This window comes from Corvus moneduloides, chromosome 6, assembly GCF_009650955.1.
Source record: "Corvus moneduloides isolate bCorMon1 chromosome 6, bCorMon1.pri, whole genome shotgun sequence".
Classification (NCBI taxonomy): domain Eukaryota; kingdom Metazoa; phylum Chordata; class Aves; order Passeriformes; family Corvidae; genus Corvus; species Corvus moneduloides.
The window spans coordinates 53,875,790-53,883,238 of NC_045481.1; the positions used below are offsets into that span (position 1 = coordinate 53,875,790).

The window sequence follows — 7,449 nt, forward strand, 5'->3', positions numbered from 1 at the left end:
AACAATGATAGTTCCTTCTAACCTGCTTACCCAAAGATGATGAAAAGCTGCAGAAACAGAATTGTATTTACAGATTCTTGGTTGCATGTGTTTGTTGCTTGCTAGGATTTTATGGACACTGGGAAAAATATTGATGAAAACAGGAGATGCTGCAGGGTTGCGCTTTTCTCTCCCACTTTGCAAAGGAAAATATATGTTTTGTAGCATTTCAGGTCATATTGCTTGCTTCTCTAGTCCATCTGTTTTTGCAGCAATACAAACTGTTCGACTGTTACCTGCATGGCTGTAGAATGCATTATTTCACCAGGTCCTGTAAAGAAACTGTAGGGATTATTAGGTACAGCCTCTCACAACTCACTGTAATGGAAATAAACCTATAGTTTAGTGTATTTATGTATCTCCAAACTTCTCCCAGCCTTTCCAGTGAGGGTGAGTTAGTGCTGGCATTCTGCAGCTCTTTGTTTTGTCACGAAATCAGAACTGGGGAAGAGACTTTTCCCAGAAAAGGTGGAAGCTGGGAGCTCTCATGCCAGCACTGTGGCTTCAGGAATTAAGCAGGAGTACACCATAGAAAGGCATTCTGGGCACAAATTAGGCTGCTGCTTTTGCTGTTGCTTAAGCATGCAAATGTTTTCATGTTGCAGCTCAGAGAGATGCCCAGTGATGCAGACTTGAGGCAGAGGAACAAGGGAAGATGAAGCCCTGTTGAACTCAGCAGGAATTCTATCAGGGATTCTGTGGAAGGCCCTCAGAGCTGGCCTGAGCCTTGTTGTGCTGTCTTGGGGTTATTCCTTCTTCAGCAGTGACACTGCTTTTGGAGGAAGCTTATTATTTTTATGGGGCCTTTTATTAAAAGTCAAATAATTGCTTTCTGTATATTTTAAGTTTCAGGGCCTTTGGGTTGATCTTTTTCTAGCACCCATCAAACAACATTCTCATATAGTCACAGAAAGCCATTCCTGCAAAAAATCACTCTGTCAGGATTTTTTCCTCTGGTTCTCAAGTTATCTTAATGCTTGCTGCTGACAAATGACTTTTTTAGCTTGATTTAAATGTATGTTCCTATCCTTGCTGAATCATACAATTGTGACCATACTGCATTTAATCTAATCCATTCATTTATTTGAATTATTTCATTTTTATTCTAGTTCCTCTTGGTACATGCTTCATAGTATTGAATGCATTTAAGAAAACCAGCACTTATTTTGATAGATTCAGAGCTGAAATTTTCTGCCCTACAAGACCATTCTATAATTCCCCAAGGAAAAGTTCTGTGGAGGGTTGTTTTTTTCTATATTACAGTAGGTTCTGCAGATTCTGCTCAAACATTGTTTTATTCATATTATTGGCTTCAACAAAAGCGTTTATGATGGACAGTGACTGTATTTCTCAGCACAAATAACTGCTGAAAAGCCTATGTAAAAGAAACCATTTATAGAAAGCAAAACCCAAACAAACAAAAAAATACACAATCAGATTTCAGCAGAGTAGTTAATAGACTTGTAACATGTCAGAGTGTCACACTCACTGTCACAAATACGAAATTCACATCTCACTTGAATTTACCTTAGCTTCAGTTATTGATTTATTTTTCTTTTTTTTTTTTTTTAATTAGGAGCCAAAGCATCTCCTCCTCAAGACACGGTAACAAATGAATTCAGAGCAGGTTTCTCAGGGCTTTTTCCAGTCTGGATCTGAAAACATCAAAGGACTCCACGAGCTCTTTGGGCAATGTGTGACCATTGTCTCTCATCTTCTTGCTGTGCACCTCAGCAAAAAATTCCTTCCATCTTCTTGATCACCTCCTGTTAGGACTGGATCAGGGCAAACTACTTGAGTAGGAAATACTCATCAGCAACCCCCAAACATTCCATATAAATGATGCTTGAAGATCACAGGATCCCAGTGATTTCTGACACACAAACCAGTCTGATTAGTGCAACAGGAATAGCAAAATCTGCTATGAAAAATATGAAAGAGGCCTGAGGAATAATAGTGTTAAGTATAATTTCCCCAAGATGACTTCCACCATGGCAAAAGACCAAAAAATGTATTAAAAAGTAAGCCTGATTGGTTTTCATTTTTGTAAACAATATGTAATAAATTAATTTGTTTGTTGTATTGATGGTACTCACAGTTTCTTGTACATTCTTGCAGAGATATTTTGCACTATTCTTTGAAGGTCTCATAAAAAATTCAGCACATATAAAGATACACTGTAATTTCTGAGAGAAGTTCTAGAAAATGTGAATGGAACTCTTTCTGGATGAACATGTATCATTAAGGTATCACCTGTATTTCGAAAAAGTGTGTCACAAACCTAAGAAAAGAAACATTGTAACATAAATGAATCTTTATCATGTCATCATAAAGAACTTATAACGTCTAAGACAAGAGCCAGACTTCATAAACAGATTACCACGTGGGTTTTCTTACTGTTTAGTAAAGGCTGTTCATGAAAACATCAAAATGCAAGCTTTGATAATTCAAGACAGACTGCAGTGGTTTTCAATGGAAAAAACAGAGCTCTGAGAGCACTTTTGAAAGGGACAGATGCATTTTTTTTTGAATACAGAGACAAAAAAAGTCTCACTCCCAAAATATCTTTGGCAAGGTCCTGCCAAATGTTCTTCCAGGGGTACTTGAGTGCTGCTCTGCAGAAATGGGATCTCCATCACGGACAACACTCAACCTTTTTTCTGAAAGGCACACCAAAATCCTGACTCTTAAGCAGGAGAATATGATGGCCCACACAGATTTTAGGAGGATGGACAGCTGCTTCTGTCGACACAGGGAAAAAGTTCCTCAAGCCACTCAATTTGCACTTGGCAGATCTCCAGCTGCTGCTCTGTGGCATCAACTATAAGGCTGTACTAGGGATATTTATTTTTAACATTCCAGGTTGCTGCCAGGTAGAATAATGAATGAGACTGCAGTAAAATAAGCACAACATGCCTTTCATCTGATGATGTATGATGGGAAGACTGCTGTATCTGTGACGGTAAAAAATTTCTCTGCTCCTTTGCCTGGTTTTATCTCATGTATGTAGAAGGAAAAAATTAATAAAATGAAAGATGTGGCTTCATGTTTATTCACTCATCAGTCTTAGCTTATGCTTGTGAATTTCATACATTCTGTGATTTTTTTTCTCCTTCTTTTACTCTTATGGAATTATTCTGATTCTTATGGAATTACTGATTTAAAGGGAAGTTGACCTGGAGTGGGGAGGTTGTGTTACTGGAAGAAGTGCTTGAGCAGTATGTCAGGATTAGTACATACCTGTGCTGCCACCCTGTTCAGCAACTTGTTAAGAAACATAAGTTTGTGAAATGACATCACAAAATACACCTGGAAATTTATTTCTCTTAAAGCTTGTGTGCACTGGAAGGAGGTTCTGATGTAGCTAGAGTTGCAGTAATACCAACCTTCCCATTTTTGTGTCCTCCAACACATTTGGGCACACACTCTCATCCATGCTGCGAGTCAGTGCTGGTGCTCTGCAGCACTCAGACTTTTTCTGCCTGTGGGATGAAATGTTCAGTATAGAGCACGTTTTATACCTGCATAATTGTGGGCATTCCTGGATTTTGGAGTGGCACATCAGTGAAACAGCAGTTTTGTGACTGGAGAAGTCACACCAGTTCTGGTTTGTACATGTCGACTGATGTGTTTACAAAAGACCTGTCCCTGGCACTTCTGTTGCAATTTCCACTTAATGTTTCTCACAAGCAAGTGTCTAATATGAGGACAGTTACATTATCCCTGATGCATATCTTACTAATGTGTTGAAAATATGAGATTAGATTTGGTCTTCTGAGGATTACTGATCATTGCTTTAGCTGAGGAAATGAGTTATACTGCTCTGCTCCCTTGTGCTATGTATTTATTTCTTGCTTCAGGTAAGTTTGGCTGTACCACTCTGTTATTTTAACAGCTTTTAACACTTAAAAAAACCATTATTTTTGGTTCAATATTTCATTATTCAGAAAAAGCTTGAAATACCTTCCTCTTTGGATGAAGAGCCTAGTCGGATATAAAACATGACACTTTGCATTTTGTAGTGTTGTGATATTAATGCTCTGAGTGCCTTAATATGTGGGTCATTGGTAGGGTGCAACCTGTACTGCTTCTGGCATGCATTACCTTAAAGCTGGGGATCATTCTTTTATTTTTATGGCAAACCTATTATGAGCTTATATAATACTACCTTTTTAATCAGCAGTGCTTCAGATGATGCTCCAGCTCAGAGGAAAGGGCTTGCTTTGGTTTAACCAGTATTTTCCCAAAGCTTATATTAATGAGTCTACTTAAAGCTATGGTCACACTAAGAAGCAAAATTACAGACTGCATGGAGACTCTTGATAAGGAAACAGGGAAAATATATATCAAGAAGATCAAAGAAGCACCTGAAGTTAATTATAAATTAGCACTGAAGTGTAGCTGCCAAAGCACTTTAATTATTACTGGAGGTTAAACAACCCCAGTATAATATTGTATGTTGGTTAAGTTTCCACCAGAGTCCTTTCACTGTGTTCATTTACACCTAAGATAACTGAAGGATGAATGACTTCCAGTCTAAAAGAAGACACTGGAGACGTCATTTCCATAGGAAGGTTCTACATTTTTAGATGCTCTTCACATCCTGGTGGCACATTCTACAATGGGGGCTATTAGAGAAACCCCATTAAAATAAGATGTAGGATTGATAAGTAAAACTGAATTAACTGTCAAGATATTTTTTCCCATGCTGAGATTAGGAAGGAACCTAAAACTTTATCACTGATTTAGTTTCAAAGCTGAAACCTATCAGAGCACAAGTGTCTCTGCAGTTGTAGTTCAGTGTTTCTCTGCAACCAGAGGTACAAAGTGACAGCCAGGCTCCAGTGAAGGTCAGGGACCTAAATGATGAGACAGATGTTGGTCAAGGGCCGCACTGCTAACGATTCCAAAATGTACCTTCTCTGGCATAATTTGGACAGCTCATAGATTAATAAAGATTGAAAGCTCTTATTTACAGCTCTGCTTTTAGAAAAGAGTCATTCTTTGTCCATAAAAAATGCTGTTATCCACAAAGACCCAGCAGAACTGAATGAATCCAAGCATTCTGCTTTAGAACCCATCTGGTCAAGAAATAAGTATTTATTTGATAACTTTTCATCTCCTGCATTTTCTAAAACATGCTTTCTTTCCATTTAGAAGTATAGTTTTATACTCATGCTAAATGAATTATTCACAGAGAATAATTTGGCTGATCCATATGAGATTATTTTCTTGCTTATGAATCATCAAGGTAGGTATAATTAGAGCCAGTTGAAAAAATTTTAACAAATCAAAAGGTCATTTACTCTGTTCTCTGCCATTGGTGGTCCATATGGTTTCAGTGTAACTACTGCAGTTTTTTAAGAACTACAATTGTGCACATTCACATAGAAATTTTATCTCCTTGGTTTATGCCATATCTGCTGTGTAGCTGGAAAAAATTTATTTTTGCAGCTGTTCTTTATATATGTGAAGGTTGTTATTGTATATTCTCTAAACATGTTTCCTGTGGGCTAAACAATGCCAGATCTTTCAGGCTTTCCCCAAAGAATGTGGTCTACTGGTGTCCATTATTCGTGCCACTATGTGTTTTATCCCAAGGGATCTACCTGAAAAATATTAATAATAAAGAACAAATTATGAGCTCCAGTGCCTGCGAAATGAAAGGGATTTGAGAATTTGACCATTTTCACATCTTTGTGCCTCACAATAATTATTTCTGGTGGTTTTTTGGGAAAACCTGAAAAAAGTATGTCCCTTAAAATGAAACTGTCACATGAAAGGGGAAATAAATTCTCAAATTATACATCTGCAGCAAAGTCGAGGGCCATCTTCTTCAGTATGAAATCAAGCTGTATAATGAGTAATAGGCACTTACAATAATAATATAGGATTGCTGTAAATGGATTTAGAATATTCAGTGGAAATTAGAAACATGAATATGTAAAAAAATAGCTGTACCAGAATACATTTACTTTAGTGTCATCCTCGTTCCCTCTTTGGCTATCTTTTTATCATCCCTCTACTATCCGAATATAGTGAAACTTGTTTACTACCATGGAAAAATCAGCTGTGGAAGCACCAGAACTCCACTTGGAATATCACGACGGAAGGGAGAAGCTTGGCCAGCGGGACAGCTCATTGATCTTCAGCTGCCAGGTGGAAGCTGCTGCTGGAGGCTTTGTGGGAGGTGTGGAAGTGTCTCTACAAACAATGCACTGAAACTGGGCATGGAATAAACACTGTTCCCCTGTACCATTGACAGTGGGCTACTTCCAATGCATGGATGCAAAATGCAGCTGCCACGTTATTCTCCATTGGGAGATGGCTAGATGGCCTAAAATGTGCTCTTTTGGGGACTAACAAAGAAAGGGTATTTTTATTTATTTCTGTGGAACTAGTTACACACATTTTAAAAAGTGTGATAACTCTGCTCCTTGCTCCTTGCTTTGATTTTTGATTCTGGCTGTTGCTTGCAACAGCAGTGAGTATAAATCTGCCAAGTGCCCACCTGCTGGTTTTGTGGAGCATTTTCAAAGTTGCCACTGGCAGGTATCAAATCTCAAAAGTGCTACAGGTAGGAAAAGGCCATCTACTGCAAAAGACACTTGTTTTGATTACAGCAGATGCGAAAACTGATGGTTCCTGAGGTATATGAAACTGAGTTACCTATTAAATACACAAAATAGAGTAACTCCAGCCAAGTCAGTGGTGGCAGTCCAGAGCCACACCAAAATGAAAGAATCTCTCAGTGGTGCATTCTTCCCTTCCTCACTCCACTGGGGCCATCCTGAACAAAACTCACCACGGAAGCTAAGTTCATTAATATTTCAAGCAGAAAATGTACTGGCATCTGCCTGTCTTTCCATCCCATGCTAAGATTAATTTGGCTGTGTGTCAATTGCTTCACAAAAAACCACTCCAATTTGTGGATTCTTGCATTGAAAGCTAAGCAAAAAAAATATCCTGAGGAGTGTTTTTAATCTTCTCAATGTGCCTCTAAATTTCTCTGCGTCTTTGATATCCTCAGGCAACACTTGTGTCATTGCTTTCTTTCTGAGGTTTTAGTCTGCATTTTTAGGTGCCTTATGATTATCTCAGCAGTACAGGTGTATTTTTTTTTCTAAAAAAGTATTAAAATAAGAGGTTTCTGAGGGACAGGATGAGCTGCTTATTGTGTAAAACCCTCCACTGTATCAAGCTGTTGCTGGCTACTCTTTCTGTCCTCTCTATTCCTAAGTCCTGTAAATTTTCCAACTCTAAGTAGTGTTTACTGGAGGGATTATTTCAGTCAGTATCCTTATGCATGTTTCTCCACCCAATGGCAAGCTTTGTGTGCCAGATGCATTGGTTTCATTCTCAACATGTTCCAAGTCTTTGTGCCTACTTTTCAGGATGATTTGGTAGATG

At 38.3% G+C, this 7,449-nt stretch overlaps 1 long non-coding RNA gene across 2 annotated transcripts in view; it reads left to right on the forward strand.

The window, feature by feature from the left end:
• Nucleotides 1–6,677, forward strand: part of LOC116445840 — a 93,319-nt gene extending 86,642 nt beyond the window's left edge. For both annotated transcript variants that reach the window (XR_004240895.1, XR_004240896.1), the window contains one exon: nucleotides 1,616–6,677. This is a non-coding gene — a long non-coding RNA (uncharacterized LOC116445840). The remainder of the gene's footprint in view (nucleotides 1–1,615) is intronic.
• The last annotated feature ends 772 nt before the right edge of the window (nucleotides 6,678–7,449 follow it).